The following is a 23864-nucleotide window of genomic DNA, read 5'->3' on the forward strand; positions in this document are numbered from 1 at the left end:
ACACATGAACAAAATGCCACATTTATGTTATTTATTGCACTAGTACTGATGTGTTTAGGTTCATTTTCGAGTTTGAGTCTGTATTTTTTAGAATCATTTTAATAGTTTGGTACTAACTTCAATGATTAAAAAAAAAGCTTTTCCTTTAAACTTCTATATTTGGCTATGGGAACACATCTATGTGTACAATTATTAGGTTACTACTGCAAATATTCCGCTATGAGACTGAAATCAAAAAAAGAAACTGAAATGGCAGAACACTATTTTGACTTTAACAAACAGATCAGACTTTTACAGTAAAATAAGATCCCAAAAGGACTTTTTCCATGTCTGAAAGGGGCTTTAGTGTCTTAATTGCATTATTAAAGAGAAAAACTATAATTAACTTCACTCAGTTTTGAAGACCGGACCAGTGAAAAACTTTGTAGACCTAAAAAACAATGACAAGTTGAACCGGAATAATAATAATATAACATTTGTTTTAATCTTCCATTTCTACTAAGACATTAGATTTTGTTTATGACTGCATTCCTAATCTCAAATCCCAATTATGACAATGAAATGCAAATTAAAAGCTGAAATATGACAGTTTTAGTTGGATATTGACGTATAAAACCCTGTTTGTCACATTCAGCTCATTTGTCTGAATCATTCTGGCTGTTTTCTGTAAACTAACGCTGAGAGACGTTTGTGTAAATGGGATCTAAAGCCGCATTAATAAACAGCTTATCTCTAGCGTGACCTTAGAGAAGATGTGAACTGGCGTGCAGGTTGCTCATCGCAGGAGAAACGTAGCCTGATGTATGGGAGCAAACATGTCATTTTCCACTGTAATGTCTGACATTAACAGAGGAATTATTACACTTTGGTTATCGGACTGATGTGGAGACACAGATAGACAAACGGAGGAGAGTGCAAGTCCTGAAAACCCTCATTAATTATCAACATGTGGCCATCAAAAGCCCAATATAGACCAAAACTAATGAGTAAAAAGGTCAAACTGATAGAAGTCATGTGTGGCTGTGATTCATACAGATGGGCGTCAGACAACGTCCTGCTGAGCAGAGTGTTAATAAAAATTGTCTCCTTAAAATACATCAGAGCTGCATGTTAAGAGGTTAGTGGGTGTTAATCTAAGCCTCGTGCATTCACCTTAACTCAGAAAGTGTAGATTTGTGTTCAATTTTGCAATAATTCAACCATGAGCGCACATTCAATGCTTCTTAAATGAAATCTAATGAGAAAATAGAACTATATGGGTGTTTTCTGGACTTCCACACTGAAGAGATGTAATAAGGAGCTGCAGTACTTTATGTGGAAGCAGGAGAGGGTTTGTTGAACGGTGGGAAGGTCGACCAGAGGGCAGATATCCCAGTCAAGCTGGCAGAACCAGCAGGGGGTGCTGACACCCTGATAACCATGAGCTAACTCCTCTGCTCCTCCTCCTTGTCTCTGAATGAGGTTGAGGTCCTCAGATTGTGTCCAGAATGAGAGAATATTCAGGTTTGGTGACGAGTCGGAGCAGAAAGCGACTCCTCTGTGTTTGGAAATGACATCAGTGGAGGGTAGAAAAAAACAACAGGATGTTGGAAATATTAACACTGGATTTTAGGGTTTTGTTTTATTATGTCAGCTTTTCCACGTTCTAATGCATTGATTTCCACATGTTCTATGTGAAATTGGAATAAATTAGGATGTGTAGAGTTGGATCTAGCAGGATTTTCTTTCATGTTCATGTTCGTTGTTTCGTTTGTTAATTGTCAGAAATAACGAACATTCTGAACAGGCTGAAACACAGGCCACGTATGCACTGCTGAGATGTTTAATTAACAACGAAATAATAATTATTAATCTGAAACGCCCCAATTATTAACCAGTATTGCTGTTCAGCCGATAATTCTCTAATTAATGTTCTAATTATCACATAGCCGAGGCTCCGGATACTTTAACACGTCTCCACTTTGAGTTATTTTAACCGGGGAGTCTTCGTGAGATTTAATAACGTATAAAATGAGATTAATGTGGCTGATTATTGGAAGTGTTGAAATATATCAGAACTATAGGAACTGATGAACATTAATATTTGAAGCAAAATAATTATGAACATCCAGTTTATTACTTTAAGCTGTTTCTTAAGAATTATTACGGAGAAATGGAAAGAATTTGCAGCTAAATGATCAAAATTACATCTTATGTTTTACTTCTGTTGTTTTCCAGGTATTATTTATTTACATTTTATTCAAAAACATTTGGGGATTTTCTTTCTTCTCTTTTTTAAATGTCATTCTCGCTCAATAAGTTTGACTCATCTTTGACTTTTGGCAGTAAATCTAAACTTTCTGCAGTCCATATTTTAGTAGAATTTTACTCATTTGAAGGTTTAGATGATAGATGCATTATGTAGTTTTTATTGGATTCATATTGTTAAGCTTTAAAGGACCACACTTCCAATTTAGCTAAAATATTAATGGGATCATTGTGTCTTTGCGCTCTTATTTTGTAATATTGAGCTCCGTATTTGTGTTAACAGATGCACTGTGGCGGTGTTACCTTTAGGAGTTAATTTGGTGTCATTTAGAGTAAAAAACTCCACCGTGGTTACATTACAGACAAGTTAAATTACAGACGATCTGCATTTAATGTGATGAGTGAAATTCCCTTTTAAAGTCACACTTTAAACTGATGGTGAGCTCATCTGAGGCCTGTTGGAGCACATTATAGCTTCTGCAATGAGCAGGATGTAAAAACAGGAGCATGGACTCAAGAATGAACCTAAAAAGTATGATAAACCTGCAGCACAGGAACAAAATACAAATTTGTGTTATTTATTGTACCAGTACTGATGCATTTAAGTTCATTATAGAGTTTTATTCTGTATTTTTTGGCACACATGGATTTAGAAAGAGCATTAAAACAGAGGGAAATGTGTCTCAAATATTATTTAAAGTGCCTAACACCATCTATTTTTTCTTTTTTTTAGGACAGATTGCGAAAAACAGGAGCATTGACTCAAAAATGAACCTAAAAATTATGATAAACCTGCAGCACATGAACAAAATGACCCATTTGTGTTATTACTACTGATGTGTTTAAGTTAATTTTAGAGTTTTATTCTGTATTTTTGGCACAAATTCATTCTTTGATGCATTAGAACAGACTGAAATGTGCCTTGAATATTATTTCAAGCACCTAATACCATCTATTTTCTCTTCTTAAGAGATTTGTGTTATTTATTGTACTAGTACTGATGCGTTTTTGTTCATTTTTGAGTTGAATTCTGTGTTTTTTGGTGTATATGGATTCTTTGATGCGTTAAAACAGACTGAAATGCGTCTTGAATATTATTTCAAGCACTTTATACCATCTATTTTCTCTTCTTTAAAGACAGAGAGAGCGATACGCTCTGTGTGTTTTATGCTACACCTTTTTTTTAATTTCCTGGATCATACCACATCCTCTGAGTGCTTCCTACTAAACGCAGTGAGCTCATGCAGTGCTGCTGGGAGGCGCTGGGCTGTACACTGAGTGCTGTGTGTTATGTGCCAGCTGTGGGAGTGGGTGGGTGGGCAGGCTGGAGTGGATCAGCTCAGTGATCCTGCAGCCCCCGGGGCCTCACGCCTAGGGGAGGGGTCACAAGTTCAGCTCTCCCCCGTCTGCCGGGTACTCAGGAGCCTCCCCTTTGTGCGACTAGGTAGCAGTAAAGCACAACAATCGCCCCACTAAAGACCTGCGACGTCCAGTCCTTGGTTTGTTTTGCTTCATATCTCTGGCCCGGAGTCTCGGAGTCACTTGTCCTGTTTGCGTTCCACATCATCTCCAATCTATTTCAACATAGCTGCGCCGCATACATCATCGCTCTGTTGAAATAGCTGCATCACAAATACCCCCCGGCTGCCCCCTCCCAGGACAGCATGTAAAACATATCAGGACCTCTGTATATGTATTCAGCCTCTCCCGAGGTGGAGGCAGCGGTGGAAACGCCGTGAGACGATCCGTTCCGTGGGACTCTGACGGGTTCAAGGTTGTCGTCTGTCGCCGTCTTGGCTGTTTGGCTTTCACATGGAGGCGCTAACAGGAGGGTTAGAGGGGCTAATCCCTCGTTTGGAAGCTGCCATTTGAGTATTTGTGATGTTGTAACATGAGAGAAAGTCAAAGGGAGTTGCGTTACATTGAATATTCTGACACTAAAACACAGAATGAGTAGATTAATTGATGGCAGTAGTGTGAAATGCACCACTGGACAAAGTAATTCCAACTTCTCTCTCATTAAGAATGAGTTGCTTTTGTTTTCATGTTGAGTTGACGGAAATGGTTTTGAGCTGCTGATAAACTTCTCTTCATTATTCCCAACAATCCCAAGCTTCTATCAAACATAAGAAAATATGTAGAATGTGATTTACTACTATTGCATTTGATTGATAACTTATTATAATCAGCTGCAGTGACTTTAACCCTCCTGTTGTCCTCATTTACGAGCACCAAAAAATATTGTTTTCTTGTCTGAAGAAAATCCAAAAATTCAGCAAAAAAAATTCTCCAAATTTCTGAAAATTGGCAAAACCTTCAGGAAGAAAATTCCAATAATTCCTTAAAAATTTTCCTTAAAAGATTTATTTCCAAAAATCCCCCAAATTTGGCAAGAAAATTCTTGTAAATATTTTCAAGATATATTCCATATATATCAGTAAAACTTCTAATATTTTTATTAAGAACATTCACATAAAAATCAACCAAAATCCAGCGAAATTCACTGGATTTTGGTTGATTTTTTTGTGAATTTCTTTTTTTCCACCAAAAAATGTTCAAAGATTTCCCAAAAATGTTGAAAATGTGGACATCAGAAGTTTCACTGTGAAAATATATTTTTTTCCACATTTTTAAACTTTAAAATGGGTCAAATTTGAAAGGCTTAGGCTGCTGTTTGACCCACTTCCTCTTAATATATTCGGCTTTAGCGTTAGTATTTTTGCGCCTGGTGTCAGTCTGGACCCGACAGCTCCAACTATCCATCCCTCACAGCCGCTCCTCCTCCTCAAGGAAGGAACATGCTCACCAGAGGCACCTCCGCAGTGATAGATATCCACCATACTTCACCAGGCGGATCTTTGCAAATAGAATACCCTGCTGTGCTAAAGAAAACAATGTGTTTCTGAGGAGCAAAACACAATCCATCACCGGAGTCCGTTAGGACCCAGAAATGCGAGCGAAGGAGGAAAGACGGGAGGCCGGAGAGTGCAGCGGAGGGGTAGAGAGGGCTACCTGGTTTTCACATCAGAGAGGGCTTGGTGGGGGAGGTAGAGGGGGAGGTAGAGGGGGAGGTAAAGGGGGGTTTGTGGCCCCATGAACCACGAGTCCGGCCCTGTATCACAAACCTGCAGCACATGAACAAAATGCTGCATTTGTGTTATTTATTGTACTACTACTGATGCCTTTAAGCTGATTTTAGAGTTTTATTCTATATTTTTTGGCACATATGGATTCTTTGATGCATTAAAACAGACTGAAATGCATCTTGAATATTATTTCAAGCACCTAATACCATCTATTTTCTCTTTTTAAGGATAGAAATGTGTTTGTGGCTCCATGAGCCACGAGTCCGGCCCTGAAAAGGACCTCGCCATTCATGCGTCTCTCTCCCCATCGGTGAAACTCTAGCCCGGTTTAGCCGCCGCCACGCCAGAGCCAGCTTTAATCAATCATCGGGCCGCGGCCGAGGTGACAGGAGGCATTCTGGGAGATTAATTGTAGTCTTTAATTCAAGGCCTGATGTAAACAAGGGAAGGACTCGAGCCGGGCTGTGATTAGTATGTGGAGCAGGGGGTTAGTAGTTTAAGGGTTAGAGAGCAGATAAGCTAATAGATGGAAACTTCAGGAGAAACACAAATGCACATTCAGGAGTGACTTTAATCCAGAGTGATTCAGACAAATGAGCACAAAATGTTTTTTAAACATCAATATTCAACTAAAACTATCACATTCAAGAGATTAGAAAGGCAGTCGTGCTCAAGTCATTCCAGTTTTGTCACATAAAGATGTAAATGTGAACCTGTGTGTTAACATCTGTTCCAGTGCTGATTTATTTTTCATTTCCGTGCACAACTCGGTGAGGCTGAAGGCCACCGTTTGGGTCTTGCATTAATTCAAACGTCCACTTGTTAGTCAGTAAAGGCCTAAAGATAGCGTCCCATCACACTGGTGTCACGTTAGATCACATCCTGAGCAGCACAAGGACGAAACTTTCAGTCACTTCTTTTTATGTAAGCGTCTTTAGCCCAGTGTGCACAGGAAAGGTCCTCGTCGTTCATTATCTTCCCCATCTAAAGACCTCTGTATGGACGACAGAACCCACTCTTGTCCCCCTACGTTTGCCCCCAACGACCTCCCCTCTCATTTCCTGACGGACCCGCCCCCAGCCAAAAACATTACGCTGAGTTTTCTTTACGCTGACCTGTGGGGACAGGCAGACACCTCCGTCATTACCCATGATAACTAATCTATTAATGTTGAATGATGGCCTCATTAAAAGGTTCAAATATAAGTCTGAGCTTATGTGTTAATGACATGTTAATGCTTCTGTCAATTATAAGCTGGGGTAATGACACCTGCAATGAGATGATATCGCTGCTTGAAGTCAAACTTGTAATTCCATCCCTCCAGAGGTTAAGTGGAGCGTTGATCCCCGGGTGGTGAATGGAAGATGAATGTTTTGCTACGAGTATGATGCTCATCTAGTAGTTGGGGAAAGTTACAGGAAAATGAAAGTGAAAGTTTTCTGTAGCAACGGCGGGAAATGTTTGGAGAAGAACAGATTTCTATGAAATTATTGGAAAATATGTACATTAAAGTGATTTTGCATATGAAGACACCTGAGGAGACACTTGTATAATGTCTTCTGTGTCTCTGGAGGAGCTAAATCATCTCTGAGAAAGCAACTCTGCTGATGTTGGGCTTGTGAGGACAAACTGGAGGTGTGAGGTTTAAAAATTGTGGCATTTATCTTGTAGGAAAGGTGTAAGATTCTTGAACTACATTCTGGCAAACGTCCTCTAACTGGACTCATTTAAGCATCCAGCGTTATGCAAATAAAACGTTGCTCGAGTTTACCTTTAAAACTTTATTAGCAGAGAATATCTATTACATAATGCAATTTTATAGACGGATTTAACTGACAAGAGAGCTTTTGAAAAACATTTGTCATTTGTGTTCTGAGATTTGCAAGATACAGCATCCATAGTTGATAAAAATATTTAACTTTGTGTATTAGATGTGAGATATATATATATATATATATATATATATATATATATATATATATATATATATATATATATATATATATATATATATATATATATATATATATATGTTGATATGAATAACATATTTAGAATACAAATTTAATGTTCAGATAGAGCATTATAAAACTCTCTGTTTTCCTCGTCTTTCCTCTGATTTTCATGTTTGCTGTTACAAGCTGAGTCTACAGCCTTGTCCATCTTAATATAGACATTTTTCCAGTCAGATATTTTCACCTCTGCTTGACAAATAGTTCTGTCCACACAAGCATCCGTACAGATAAGAGTAAAAATGACAGCAACCGCTCTAATGTGCATCAGTTAATCCGTCAGACTGTATTTATATGGCACCTTTAATACAAATGAAATATAACACAAAGTACTTTACGAAGAAAAAAGAAAAAAATGCAACAAAACAATACAAACAATATCTGCGACATCATGTTAGAAGTAAAGGTTCAAACACACAGATTGAGTGCTATCATAAATATTGCATGCAATCAGGAAACATCAGATGAAACAAAATAAAATAAAAAGGAAAATACATTGGAATATGACAGCTAGAAATCTAATATAGGTAGATGAGGACAAAATAGAGGGTTAAATTCATGAAGATAGAATAAGAAAAGCCATAAACGATACACAGATTACACTAAAATATGTAAATATATCAGGACATTCTACATCAACAGTACATCAAACACCAAAACAATTAAAAATATATATATATTTATCATTTCTATGGACTTTTAACTGGGGAAACTGTGGCCTAAGAAAAATTAAGAGGCTTTTGCCGATAAAATACTGCACCAATACTATGCTATGTTGTTGTGCGACCCAAATGTAAAGAAACTTCTCCACTGAAGTTGTTGTTTCAGACAATCCTCATTACACAGGAACTGGAGTTATTTAAAATCTGTACTTTAGTGACAGTTGAGCGACCTGAAATGTCCTTTATGTGTGGATGACAGTTTGTAAAATATCCATTTTCACATTTCCAAGGCCTCAAGCTGCCTTCACTTTACCTAAAGTCCCTCTATAACAGAGTGTCAAACATGCAGGATGACTTTGTAAAATGTAAAAATTCCAGAGAAGACATTAACTGCAGATCGTAAATTAGTAAAACTATAAATTTAAAATAATTTCTAGACTGTGACAAGTTGTTTTGATCATAAAGTAAAATACTAGATTGTTCATTGTTCTTTTGTCATTTTGTCTAACTTTTTGTCTAATTTTTTGTCTCTATATTGTTTTGTTTCATGTCATTTGTATTTTTGTTGTTTTTTTGTCTTTTATTGTCTGACTTTTGTCGTTCGTCTCATGTTTTCGTTATTTTGTGTCTCATTTTTGTCATTTCATGTCTCACTTTTGTAATGTTTTGTCTTGTTTTTCTTGTTTTTTGTCTTTTTTTGTCTGACTTTTGTCATTTTGATCATAAAGTAAAATCCTCTATGGTTCAGTTCCAGATGACTAAATGTTGTGTTCCTTTATAGACACTCTGTGATCTGGAAGTTGTAATGTGGAAATGATAAACTGAGGCTGAATGTTGTTGAAATTGAATGTATTTTTCTTAAGAAATTTGAGGATGTTCATGATGTTTTGTAAAAAGAGAATTCCTAAAATGTGAACATCAGAATCAACTTTTGTGCTCTAAAACAAAGGAAAAAATTGGAGTTATTTATAGGTTATTATGCTGTGATTTTACTGGTCCACTGGAGATCAAACTGGGCTGAATGTGGAACCTGGACTAAGATGAGTTTGACACTTCTGTTCTATAAGGTCGGCTGAGACGAAAAAAGAGCAAATCTGCACTTTCGGTTTAAGAAGCATTTGAGTTGTGTGAAAAAAGCCAGAAACTGTTTAATGCAAAACAAAATATACAGCATTAAATCTGCCCCTAAATCTTGATAAATTGGACTCTTGCTCTGTGAAGAAAGTAAATACTTACGTACGGTTTACAAACCTGTGGGCACGGATTGCAAAACCAGATTCTGGTTGTGAGAGGTTATAAACCAAAAGTGCACATTTTTGTTGTTTTTTTTTTTCTCAGGTGTGACGGAGCAGAAAGAAGGCAAAGCGAGTAAACTTTCCTCCAGCGGGGCTTAACTTTGAGGGCGATATGCAGATGTTAATGAAATGATTATTGGATTTGGATTCAGATTTATGTGGGGTGTTAAATCCTATCTGTGAAGGTATGGCACCATCCCGGGCCTCCCTGATGCGGGCCCGTCTCCGTGTCATATGGCGTTGGGATCATCAGGCCGTGCCAGCTGTGCGATCAGTGGGATTGATCTCTTGGCAGCAGGATCGTATTCATCAGTCCTCTCTCTTTCTCTCTATCTTCTAAGCTTCTCTCCATCTCCATCCCTCTATCTTCCCTTCCTCCTCCTCTTCACCACCGCTCTGTCTGTCTCTCGTCGCTTTTCTTTTCTTTTTTTTTTCCCTTCCTGGCCAGGCAGACCGTTTCAACGTGAAATCATGGTTAATGCGCCATGACAATCTGACACAACGCATAGTCCAGGCCCTGCTCCATCTGGTTTCAATTTAATTTGGTCAGAGGAGCTGGGGTGGTGGCGGCGGAGGGGATGGAGGGATGGAGGGCTGGGTGCTAGTCAGAGATGAAAGCCCGCCGTGTTATTCTCCGCCGAATCGTCTCACCATCCTTCATTCTTTCCCAAATTGCCCTCTCCCCTCCTCGCATTAACTCCCCTCCCAAAAAAGTGATAGCAGCTTCGATCAAAGGTCTCCGAAAATATGTTAAAGATCAGTGAAGGCGGGGGGGAGGGCCTAGCGTTGGCTCATTAGGACCATTAGACAGGAGTGTGGTGGAGGTGGTAGAGGTGGTAGAGGTGGAGGTGGTGGAGGTGGTGGTGGGCGATGACGGGTCAAACCCCGCTGAACGGACGCAGACGGAGCTTTGGCCTCGGTGCAGAGAGTTAATGGGGACATCTTCTTGCAGTTTAGCTCTCGTCGGAGCAAGATGGAAGAAATGAGACCATTACTAAACGGCGGACCTGTTAAGAGCAATTTTCCTAATTACAGCGATGAAGCCATGTGTCAGTCGCCACGGCAGACGTGTCGGCCCATCAGAAAGTGTTAACTCTTTAATGTGACTAACTAACAGGCTCCGCTTAGGCCCGGGCTTAATGACTTAATGGAAGTAATGATCTAAGGAAAGCCATATGTGTTAATGCTGAAGGGGCAGAACGCTGGACGATGGGTTCACTGTCCTTACGCAGTGCGGTGGGGGAGTCTAAATATTTTACCTCAGTGTAATTTGTTGAAACGCCGTCGAGTTCCCATGAAAGTTCCTCTAAAGCAGGGGTGTCAAACTCATCTACGTTCAGGTTCCACTTTCAGTCCAATGTGATCTGAAGTGGGCCAGACCAGTAAAATCACAGCATAGTAATCCATAAATAACCACAACTCCAATTTTTTTCTTTGTTTTAGTGCAAAAATAAATTCAATTTCAGCAACATTCTGCCTCAGTTTATCATTTCCACATTACAACTTCCAGATCACAGAGTGTCTACAAAGGAACACAACATTTAGTCCCAGCTATCTGGAACTGAACTCTATAGGATTTTACTTTATGATAAAAACAACAAAAGTCAGACAAAAAAACAACAAAAACAAGACAAAATATTACAAAAATCAGACACAAAATGACAAAAACGAGACACCAAATGACAAAAAAAATGAGATAAACGACATGAAACAAAACAAAAGAGAGCCAAAAAAATTAGACAAGTTACAAACCGGAAAAAATTGGCAAACGACAAAAACGTGACAAAAATTACACAAAATTACACAAACAACACCAGAAATGTCAAAAGTGAGAAACAAAACGACAAAAAAGTAGACAAACAATACAAGCGAGACAAAAAAAGACAAAAACTATACACAAAACAACGAATAAAGCAAAGCATAAAATGAGAAAAAAAAAGACAAAAAACACAAGTGAGACAAATAGGAAACATAAAACATCAAAAACTTGAAACAAAATGACAAAAGTCAGACAAAACACAACAAAAGCAAGACAAATTATTACAAAAACGAAACACAAAACAATGAGAGCGAGAAAAAAAAGACAAAAACTGAGGCAAACGACACGAAACAAAACACAAAAAGAGACAAAAAAGTTACTAAGCGATAAAAAAAATGGACAAATGACCAAAAAAAAAAAAAATTCATTTTTACACTTTACAAAGTCCCTGTGGGCCACTTTTGGCCCGCGGGCCACATGTTTGACACCCCTGCCCTAAAACCTCTGTTCTTAAAACCTGCCCACCTTTGTTTAGTTAAATTGGGCTCCTTGTGAGCTGGAGGATTCTGGGAAATTATCTAATTGGGTTTTTTTCTGACATATCTTTGATTTGCTGCGTAATTCTTTAAAGTCAGTCTTCAGCTCAGTTGTAGATTTAAAACGTGACGGAATTTTAGCACATCAGATACAGTGAAGAGCGTGACTTAAAGAGGACTGACTGGATGTGAAAAACCATTGACACGACATTTTAAGCCCCAGCTCAGACGAGCTACACAACATTTATCCTAAATTCAGCCACAAAAATGTTCTTAATTTTGGTTAGTACCAAAAAATCAGCAGACCACAATCATCATGTACTGCAGTCTGTTTTGAAAATGAAAATGAGTCATACAAAAATCATTGTTTCACCTCATTATTCCACAGATATCCATGCAACATGTCACAATCTTCCTCCAGAGTTGGATCATCTTTCATTTCTGTCTGAGTTTCAGTCGTTGTTGGTCCTCACTGTGCAGCATTTTAGAGGTTTAGGTGATGGAAGTCGTCTTATTTACACACTGATTTAGATACTGTTCACTCTTTTAATTATTTGGCAAATGGCGTCAATTAAATTTCCAGCCATGAGCGATAAATCTGAAAGGGGCATTCCGGTGCATTTCCATAAAATCAAGGGACTTTTTAGAGAGATAATAACACGATAACTCACAGGATTCACGAAGCAGCGGCCAAGTGAGGCTGACTTTTAGCTCAGGATCCACTCAGGACCTTTAAATCCTCTCCAGCTTTGGTTGCATCTTTCATTAGACCCCCTACCTTCCAAACTTTTTAAAACCACATACCTGCAGTCTTTCAATTATTTGTAAGTTTCGGTTAAAGGACGTAACGAAACTCTTCCAGATCACAGCATCTACAAAAATCATCTACAAAAATGCACAAAAAAACAAAAACAAGACAAAATATTACAAAAATGAGACTCAAAGTGACAAAAACGAGACACAAAAAAGTAAATGTGAGAAACAAAAAGACAAGAAATGGCACAAACGACATGAAACAAAAGAGACAAAAAATATGAGAAAAAGTTACAAAGCGACAAAAAAATGGACAAAAAGACAAAAAATTACACAAATGACACAAGCGAGACAAAAAACAAAACGACACACAAAAGAACAAATAAAGCAAAACATAAAATGACTAAAATCAGGCAAAAACACAAGTGAGACAAAAAGGAAACAAAACGACAAAAGTGAGACAAACAGTGAGAGTCAGACAAAAAAAACAACAAAAACAAGACAAAATGTTCCAAAAATCAGAGACAAAATGACAAAAACGAGAAAAAAAACGACAAACACGAGACAAACGACAAAAGTCAGACAAAAAAGACAACAAAAATTAGACAAAATATTAAAAAAATGAGACAAAACATCAAAGAACAATGAGCAATCTAGTATTTTACTTTATGATCAAAACAACTTATTTTAAATTTGTTGTTTTGCTAATTTACAATCTGCAGTTAATGTCTTCTCTGTAATTTTTACACTTTGAGGGCCAGATTGGACCCTCTGGAGGGCTGCTTTTGGCCCTCGGGCCACATGTTGGACACCCCTGGTCTATTCCTTCACGTCTACATTCCACTCATTGGATCTATGGGCCGAGACAGAACCTCCCTAAAGCTGCTGCCGAGCCGTTTCTGCTCCCCGAGGACGACTTCCTGCTCAGCATGCAGCTGTGGCAACAGCGCCTTGTTTCCTTACGGAGGTCAGGAATGCAGAATGTCTCTGCTTCTCCCCGTGGAAGGAGATGGAATAGACCGCAGAGATGCAGAGTAGGAGAGGGAGAGAAAGGGCAGGATTCCCACCTCATCCATCACTCCTCATGCAGGGTCTGCATCCTCACCCCGGCCCAGATTTACACTCCGGCTCCCCTATATGACCGTCTTTATGGACCGCTCCCCACCGCCAGCCAACAATAGTGGAAGGATCAGAGAACGCACCGGAAGAAATTAGTCCACGTCAGCTCTCATTTATGGTGTGTTTAACTGGTCGGCGCTACCCAGAGGAGACGGATTCATTCCCGTCCTGCCCATTCCTCCCAGTCAAACGCGCTGTCGTTTTCATCCGAGGTTATCGGGTCAATAAAACCTGGTGACCTCGGCCAATCATAAAACATTCAATGCAGGAGAGCGCGGATTGATTAAGTTCATAACTCGATTTGAGCCGCGTGGAGCGGCGGACAATAAAAATCGAAACGAGTATAAATCTAATGCGAGGACATAATCCGAAGAAAATCAAAATGTAAAGTAGATGTTTTTAATGGCATCTTTTTTCATCATGAGAATGTAGCCTTTCCACTGGATGACTATTGATATCTTTGATCCACAACCGAGCCTTTCCGTTGCACTGGATGGTGGAAGGAATGAGTTTAAATTGGTGCTAAAGTTCAACAGTCGCATTACTGCGTTTTATCACAGGCCCTTATGAGATCCTTTCGATATTCATCACCATCGCAGTGGAATCCAGCAAAGTTAGCAGCCGGGATGGCTTGTTTTTCTACCTAAACAACTCTATCAAGACGGTTCTTCAATTTAGGCTCATGGAGTTGAAGGATTTGAGAATTGATGGCTCTAATTTAGCCCAGAAACAAAATATTCTCTGATGATTTTACATAAAAATGCTCAGGTCCATGTTCCAAAGCCTTTAAAAATATCCCTTATACCAGGGGTGTCCAACATGCGGCCCGTGGGCCAAAAGCGGCCCTCCAGAGGGCCCAATCCGGCCCTCAAAGTGTAAAAATTACAGAGAAGACATTAACTGCAGATTGTAAATTAGTAAAACTATAAATTTAAAATAATTTCTAGACCATGACAAGTTGTTTTGATGATAAAGTAAAATACTAGATTGTTCATTGTTCTTTTGTCGTTTTGTTTCTCATTTTTGTAATATTTTGTCTTGTTTTTGTTTTTTGTCTTTTTTTGTCAGACTTCTGTCGTTTGTCTCATGTTTTTATTGTTTTGTGGGGTTTTTTTGTCTTATTTGTGAAAATTTATTGTCGCTTTGTAACTTTTTTGTCTAATTTTTTGTCTTGTTTTTGTTTTGTTTCATGTTGTTTGGCTCATTATTTGTCTCGTTTTTGTTGTTTTGTGTCTCATTTTTGTCATTTTGAGTCTCATTTTTGTAATATTTTGTCTTGTTTTTGTTGTCTTTTTGTCTCATTTTGTCTGACTTTTGTCGTTTGTCTTATGTTTTTATTGTTTTGGGGTTTTTTGTCTCACTTGTGTCCATTTTTTGTCGCTTTGTAACTTTTTTGTCTCTTTTTGTCTCATTTTTGTTGTTTTTTGTCTCATTTTTGTCATTTTGTGTCTCATTTTTGTAATATTTTGTCTTGTCTTTTTGTTTTTGTTATTTTTTGTCTTTTTTAAAGAAAAATACTATTCCAATCAGTTCCAGATAGCTGTGACTAAATGTTTTGTGTATTTGTAGATAAACTGTGATCTGGAAGTTGTAATGTGGAAAAGATAAACTGAGGATGAATGTTGTTGAACTTGAATAAATTTTTCTTAAATTTCAGGTTGTTCATAATGTTTTGCAAAAGGCTAATTCCTTAAATGTGAATATTTTCTGAACGTGCTTTTTTACACTAAAACAAAGGGAACATTTGGAGTTATTTTTAGGTTATTATGCTGTGATTTTACTGGTCTGGTCCACTGAAGATCAAATTGGGCTGAATGTGGAACCTGAACTAAGATGAGTTTGACACCTCTGCCCTATAGGCCCTAAAGAATGGGTTTCTGCTGAAGATGTTGGTTGATATTCATTATAAGAAACAAAAATTGAATCACCTATTCACCACTTCTAATCTCTACTTGTTTTAATGAACGCATCAGTAATCACATGGACCGCATGACAAATCTGTCTCATTACATCTACTTATTTTCAGCTTTTAACAAATGAATCTGCGCTAAAATACCACCGCTCGGTCTAGCTGACCTTACAATAACACATCTGATGGGGCATTTCGAGGCGTGGGTCTTGGCAGAGTGCACCACTGTGGCCTTGTACCCACATAAACACACACTGACGCTGCCAATCACCGCCACCTGGCAGATGGCTGCTAGCTCGAACAGCTTTCTGGTGTTTAATTATGATTGTAATCAAGGGAAATAAAGATCAATTAAAGCACAAGTGAAACTAATGAAACGCGAGTGCCATGAGCGGGTGGACAGTTGTCCAAAAATGTTCCTCAAAATAAATGCAAACCGAGTCCTAAGAAAGGATTAGCGTGAAGCGCTGCCTCAGACAGAAAACACTGGCGTCAGTGTTTGTTTGATATGAAACGCGCTGCATTCCAGATTCATTCTACTGTTCTAATTTCCAGAATTTACACATAAATAGTAGGGATCGACAGATACGGGTTTTCCAGGGTCGATTATTGTTGCTCAGGAAAAGACGATAACTGATATTTGGAACCGATATAGATTAAATGTAATGTTTTAGCAGCACGTGATAGCAGAGAACCTGCCATTCATAACTAGACTTCTTCATTAGTAAAGTGACTGTAAGTGAATATGTGAAATAGAAATAGAAGTGATGAAATCCGGACGTTCTCCTATGTTTATGTGAGATCGACTGAGACTGATCAGTGTGTCTCCTGCAGTACTGTCAGCTTTTTTTCTCTAAATTCTTATCAATCTTTCACGATTTTATCACTTTTATTGTCAACTAAGGTCCAGATCTTAAAGCTTTATAAGTTATTTTTTTCCAGACTCATTTTCAGGTTCATCTGTGAATGCATTCGGACTTAGCTGCTATTCGTTAGCATAGCCTTAGCCACTGTGAGAGAAGCTAATTTCTTGGTTTGTGGCAACGGCTTGTGTTTCTTTTCAATTTCTGCCACTTGAAAACCATTTCAGACAGAGAGAGGAGGCTGCATCAGACCTGAAGCATATTTAATCAATCAATAATCAGTCAATAAAAATACCAATAATTGGAAAAATGCCAAATATGAGCCTTGATAATTGGCTCGGTCTATAATTAGATGTCTGTTTACTATAATGTAACATTAATTTGATAAATAACTCTCCATCAAAAGCAGTTTCTTTCAAAATCAGGGTAAATTTTTTTAAATTGAATGTTATTGAATGCATCTTTCTCTATTTTTGTGGTCTTGCATTATGCATAATAAGTTAACCCAGAGGCTTTAAACGGTGCAGGTTTAGAACTAAGGTGAGGTGCTGGATCTGGTCCTGATGTGGAATGAAGATGGGGTTGTAAACGCTCACAGGGTCTAAGGATCAGACTAATTCCTGGATAGGTTTTCTGTGGGTCAGACGAGGAAGAATCTGGGGATAACCTTCTTAAACAGTGTTCATTTCTGACAGTTTGGTCAATATTTGTGCAATATTTCTTTCACTGAAATAGGAAATGCTCTTTAAAAATGCATTTTACATAGAATTTTTTTGCACAAAGTTACTTTTTTAATGTTGAATGCGATCTTTTTAATTTTTCCCCTGATGGTTATTGTCTTGTCTTGTTCCGTATCTTGACTGAGAGAAGCACAAGCATATTTTGGATTTTTTTTTTTTCGCAGTTTAACATACGTAAATGATATAAATATCAATTTGCATCAACAGGTGACATTCTGGCCTCGTTCCTTCTGTTCAGGGTTTCACAGAAGTTTTAAAGATTCCCCCCCGTTTGCCCTGACTTTGAAGGAAGTTGAGGCGTATTCTGCATTTCCTGCTCATTTACTCTTCAGAGATAGAAATAGCTGGAGCAGCATGCGGCCACTGGCATCGCTTCAACTGCCTTTCACCAAGCTGTGTGTCGTACTCCGAGACCGAAACGTCCATCTGAGCGGGACGGAGGGGGGAGGAAGGAGGTGGAGGGAAAAAAGGGGGGAGGCCCGAAGAAGACAGATGCCACCACTGTGGCCGTGGCATTGTGTGATATTAATAGTCCAGAGCCACATTGTGCCAGCCTTATTGGAAATGTGAGCGCCGTCGTGCTGCGCCGCCGTCACACGCTAGCTTCAAAATGAAATGAGTCGAGGTGTGAAGAAAGAGATCTGGTCGGGGGAGGTTTCCACACTGAGGGGAAGTAAAATGTTGAAGGTTTGTGCGGTAATGTGATGTGATTGGAATAAATCTGGTATTTAGGAATTATGTAAGTGGTTCAGTCATTCCAAAATACCAGAGATTAACATCAAAATAAGATGCTTTCTTGCAACGAAATCTAAACCAATAAGTGCACTGCAAAAACTCTAAATCCTACCAAGTCTATTTGTCTTATTTTTAGTCAAAATGTCTCATCCCACTTGATTTAAGATAAATTCACTTAACAAGAGACATTTCAGCAGATGGAGGGACTTGTTTTAAGACAATGCATCTTAAATATCTTAAGTCAAACAATCTTGAAATTACCTTGTTTTGAGTTGAATTTTACAAGAAAACTCAAAATAAGTTTAACCCTCGTGTCGTCCTGCGGGTCAAAATTGATCCATTTTAAAGTTTGAAAATGGGAAAAAAAAATAAAAATTTTCACAGTGAAACTTCTGATGTCCACATTTTCAACATTTTTTGGTGGGAAAAAAAGAAATGTAAAAATGTTTCTTTAAGAACATTCACAAAAAATCAATCAAAATCCAACAAAATTCGCTGGATTTTGGTTGATTTTTATGTGAATGTTCTTAAAGAAAATATCAGAAGTTTTACTGATATATATGGAATCACTTTAGATATTTGTAGGATTTTTGGAAGATTTTTTCTCATTTTTAAAAAATATTTATGAAAATTTTCTTGCCAAATTTGGGGGATTTTGTAAAATAAAACTTTTAAGGGAAACTTTTAAGGAATTATTGGAATTTTCTTCCTGAAGGTTTTGCAAATTTTCAGAAATTTGGGGAATTTTTTTGCTGATTTTTTTCAGACAAGGAAACAGTATTTTTTCGTGCCTGGAAATGAGGACAGCAGGAGGGTTAAATAAATCTGGCATTTAGGAATTATGTAAGTGGTTCAGTCTTTCCAAAATACCAGAGATTAGCATCAAAATAAGATGCTTTCTTGCAAGAAAATCTAAACCAATAAGTGATTAAATGTTTGTTTAAACAGTGTTAAAACAGTGTAATAGTGTTTTACAGTAGATTAGACTTTCTGTTGAATAAAGCCTCAGCTTGAGCATAAATTCCAAAATATCCCACGTACAAAGCACCACGAGGCAGAAAAACACGCCTATTCATAATTCTTCCGCTGCAGTGGCACCCGTTGCCATGATGAATGACTTAACAATATTATCCTAAACAAAAACGGGGTAATTAGTGACATTTCCTTTAAAGCCCGACGTAGCTGCGCTGTTTTCTAAGTGCACGGCGCTCCAGTTCAGAGCGGTAATGGCGTAATTTATCTTTTCAGAGATGGCAGACATGCTGCAGCTGATTGAATCACGCTGGAGTGAAACCAAGTCTTCTGTGATACCAGATCAGAGGAGGTATGTATAATTGTTCTAGCCATTAAGCTCCGAGGCTCTATAGCCCGAGCATGCAGATTGCGCTCACATATGGCGTACGCTGTAGGTTTTTTGTGCTCGACCGCCGTGTACCGAGGCCATATGCTGCCAGTTCACACACCTCACAGTACCTCAAGTCTGTTTATGAAGATTATGAGCCAAAAGCAACCTTCTGTCCTCTGGAAAGTTTGCTTGAAAGACAACAAAATTATTATAATACACAATTCCAAGTCCAAAAAAGTGCCAAATGCATATTTTAGAGCAGCTTTTTTTTTTTTTAGGTTTTATCTCCAAACTGAGAGTAGATTCACATTTGCCGTGCATTTTCCTGACGAGTTGTAATTTCTAGAGGTTGGCGTAACTTTCTGGAATTAACTCTCTATTAATGTAAGTGTAAGCATTTTTTATTAATTTTTTTTTTGCATATGAACATAACTTGTAGGTGTCAAAGCTGCCCCGGGAGCATGAACGTGATTAATAGCACACCTGGCTAATATGAGATACCGTGTGTGCAAAGGTTATAACATGACCTGAGGATGGAACAGCGAGGCTAACGGTAAAAATAGAAAAGGGCTTGTCCTTCTGGGAGCAGGAATGTGTTAACTGAAGTTCATCACAATTTGGCAAATAGATTTATACTGCATGTTTCTGCAATTCTGTTAAAGAAAGCTATTTTGTGCCCAAGATAGAACACTGTGACGTATTGTAGGAAGTGCCACAAAGCTTCTGATGCACATACCATCACATTTCCCCGCATATCAAACACAGAGAAACATCCAGACTACTCTTACATATCAGACTGTAGTACAATGTCAGTGAATCTTCCTGAGGTCATGCTGACATGCACAGGATATCTGGAGAATTTAGAACTTCCTACTATGTTTGGGCATCATTGATAGAAAGCATTTGCAAATCGAAGCTCCTCTAAAGTCCAGCAGTAACTAAACTCAATTGCAGCTCTATAAATGATGAGTTATTATGGTATGGTACAAGCTAAAGCCCTATTCGCACGGGATTAGTATTACCTCGGGACCAATAGTGATGCTCCATGTCTGTAGTTTGTAAAGTAAAAATTCCACCGCAAATTACCTGCCATATTTCCCCAAACACCGACGTCCTGTGATAATACTAGTCCCGTACGAATCTGCATCTCACTGATTGGGGGGTATTTTAGTTGTTTATTTTATTATTGTGCACCTTTTTCTACCTCTTTCCTGGTTGAATTCTGGAGGCTGTGGTGGAAATTATTGGCAGCATTTTAGGTGCAAATGCAGGAGTATGCCAATACACAACAGGCCTATGGAGCATTCACAGAAACGACAAAATCAGATGAACAAGAAGAGGGAAATCTGGGAGGATACTGAGATGGATGAACATCTTTCTAGGTCTAGCTTTCAACAGGCTGAATACAAATGCCCTGACGGCCCGTTATCCCAACAACGCTGCCCGCTGTTCTCAAGTCACGTTGCTGCTTTGACATATTTACTGTTGCCATGACGACTACATACCAACAACAACAGCGGACGTTGCGACGTGCACAGATTTGACATCATATCCAGGCTGTAATGTCAGTAAATTAGAGTAAAATACAGAATTTGCTTATCCATGGAGGGTAATTCACAAACTAGCAGAGATCCCAGGTAATAATAGTCCAGTGTAAATAGTACATAAGCAAGCATTTGCTTTCAGCATCGTTTGATCTCTGTTTGCGTGTGCTGTTAGTGCTGTTCAGCCTGCACAGTTTAGGCTGCACTTGAACGTCTACAAAGGGTTCCACGTAGAATTCTGTGGACATCGGTGGAAGATAAAATTTTTGTCAGACACAGAAAGCATGAATTAATCTTAAAACTGGTGTTACGCTTTATGTGAGTACACAAGGATCCACTACAGGCTGCAAATCCTCTCATTCCCTCAAGTCCACAAGAGTCAGATTTTGTCCAAAGTTTGTGTTTTAGCAACTCTGCTAAAGGTGCACATGCATGGAATACGTAGATATAATCTAAAGCACATTTATAGGACCTAGTTTTTCAAGCAGATTACAGGGACTAGAAAAGTAGTATAATGACAAAAATAAGCCCTGATTATGATCTGGTGTGGATGAACATACAGATAGCTGTAGAAACAGACATATTCCTATTTTTTCTTATTTTTGTTTTTATAGCTGGTCCATGGATTTTCACCCCCAAGACTTTGTTCTTTACATGCCCATTAGATCGCATCTACATGAATCACACGTATGAACTACTGCATGGACACCAATTTTTTTTTTTGATACGTTACAAGGAAATGTAATCTAGCAGAAAGTGTTTCCCTGAAAACATAATTGAGAACACAGTTTATTTGTACAAAAACGTGAATAATTAATTGACACATTCAGGGGATATTTGCTGAAATATTCTGCTCTGAAAGTGTTCAGCAAATTGGACAAAAGTGTTACTAGCTCAATGATCTCGAAAGTATCCCTCAAAAGTGACACTTAACTGCAGTTTATTTCCATTTATTGCTTTTTAAAATCAGTCACCAGGCACAGATCGGACTTTACTGAGAACTTGCACCGAACAGATTAAGACACGCGAGCTGCTTTCTCTGGCTTCTGTTTTACTAAATAAAGCTTTCATCTGGAGCTCTTTATTGTTTCTTTTCCATTTTGCCGTACATTATAAAAGCCGGTTTACATTCTGACACGGCGGTCCACTGATGCCTCTCCCAGGACCCCTTACAGCCGTGCAGTAGAACACATCAGCCCTGAATAATTCAACCATGCACCGCTGCCCCTCGCACACTGTTTGGAAAATGCAGTAATGAGAAAAGCTATAAAACGCCTCAACGGTCTTTGGTGCTGACAAGAAAAAAAAAATGGATCCAGCAGAGACACCGAAGAAGAAGAAGAAGAAGAAGAAGAAGAAGAACGCTGGAAAAAATGCCCCTCTCAAAACAAGAAAAAATAACTTATTTCAAGGAACTTTTACCTTGAAATAAGTGAAAAAATCTGCCAATAGAATAAGTGAAAAATGTCTTGGTAAGATTTCTTGAAATAAGATACGATATTTAGAATATTGAGATCTTAAAATTAGCTGAGAAAACTTATATTAAGCTATATTTTACCAGGATTGTCAAGCTTAGGTGTCTTAAAATAAGCCAGATATGCTAAAAAAAAAAAAAAAAAAAAAAAAAAAGCAGTTTTTCTCTCAGAAATAGATTTTTGCTTTCATGTAACCTCCTAAATTGAGATGTATTAATCCTCCTGCTGTCTTCATTTACGGGCACCAAAAAATATTGTTTCCTTGACTGAAAAAAATTGAAAAAATCTGCAAAAAAAATCCCCAAATTCCTGAAAATTTGCAAAACCTTCAGGAAGAAAATTCCAATAATTCCTTAAAAGTTTCCCTTAAAAGTTTTATTTTTTAAAAAATCCTCCAAATTTGGCAAGAAAATTCTTGTAAATATTTTCAGAAAAATTAGTAAAAATCTTCCAAAAAAATCCTAAAAATATCTAAAGTGATTCCATATATATCAGTAAAACTGCTAATAATTTCTCGAAGAACATTCACATAAAAATCAACAAAAATCCAGCGAATTTTGCTGGATTTTGGTGGATTTTTATGTGAATCTTCTTAAGAAACATTTTTAAAGTTTCTTTTTTTCCACCAAAAATTGTTCAAAAATTTTTCGAAAATGTGGACATTAGAAGTTTCACTGTGAAAATATATTTTTTTCCCATTTTCATACTTTAAAATGGGTCAATTTGACCTGCAGGACGACACGAGGGTTAAACTTATTTTGAGTTTTCTTGTAAAATTCAACTCAAAACAAGATAATTTCAAGATTGTTTGACTTAACAAGACATTTAAGATGCATTGTCTTAAAACAAGTCCCTCCATCTGCTGAAATGTCACTTGTTAAGTGAATTTATCTTAAATCAAGTGGGATGAGACATTTTGACTAAAAATAAGACAGCCAGACTTGGTAAGATTTGGAGTTTTTGCAGTGAAGATAGCTCACTGGCTGCTTTTTCCCACAGATTTACAGTAAATGGGAGGCAGCGCTGAAACCACACTTCAAAAGAACGACCTGCATATTTTCGCCCAATTAGATATTTCTAGTGTTACTTCTGAGGTGCGATGCTCAGCCGAGCGTCCGCCGGCAGAACAAAGCCGGGGAATGCGTCGGAGTCTCTTCTCTCTTGATCATCCGGCGATTTTCAAGGTGTAAACATGAAACTGCTCAGGGAGGAGATTTCTGGTTGGGGTGAAGGGGGGAAACGTTGGCAGGAGTTCAGAGGAGGCTTTGTAAAGTAAACCAGATTTGTTCAGGGGTCTGTGATCGGTTTATTTTCCCAGCAGTCCCCCCGTCTTTACGCTGGGTCGTCTTGTAATTGTCCTCATGTTTCAGCTAATTTCACATTTCCACAGAGAGGCAGGGAGGGATAATGAGAAGGAGGGAAGGAATTTGGCAGCTATAGGGAGCAACACCCTCAGACTTTCATATTTTTTGTTGATGTCATTTTCAGTGGATTTGGGAGCATTCAGGGACTCAGACTCTTCTAACGCTTTCTGACTGTTCTTTGTGTCATCGCAGGATTTTAATGGATAAAATTACTCTTCAGTGTCAAACTGATATTAACTAGGCCTGTTTCGGATTCTCCTCCACCTTCATCCTAAGACATAATGTCCGACACTTCCAGAAGAATTTACAGAAATACTCAAACAGGGGTGTCCAACATGAGGCCCGCGGGCCAAAAGCGGTCCTCCAGAGGGTCCAAAAGCGGTCCTCCAGAGGGTCCAATCCGGCCCTCAAAGTGTAAAA

General features: G+C 38.2%; 1 long non-coding RNA gene across 1 annotated transcript in view; it reads left to right on the forward strand.

Annotated features, from left to right (window-relative positions):
- The window catches only part of LOC118470541 (uncharacterized), a 186917-nt gene that overhangs the window by 137338 nt on the left and 25715 nt on the right, over positions 1 to 23864 (forward strand). Inside the window, exon 10 of the long non-coding RNA XR_008604386.1 lies at positions 18965 to 19040. This is a non-coding gene — a long non-coding RNA (uncharacterized LOC118470541). The remainder of the gene's footprint in view (positions 1 to 18964; positions 19041 to 23864) is intronic.

This window comes from Amphiprion ocellaris, chromosome 16, assembly GCF_022539595.1.
Source record: "Amphiprion ocellaris isolate individual 3 ecotype Okinawa chromosome 16, ASM2253959v1, whole genome shotgun sequence".
NCBI classification, from domain to species: Eukaryota; Metazoa; Chordata; class Actinopteri; family Pomacentridae; genus Amphiprion; species Amphiprion ocellaris.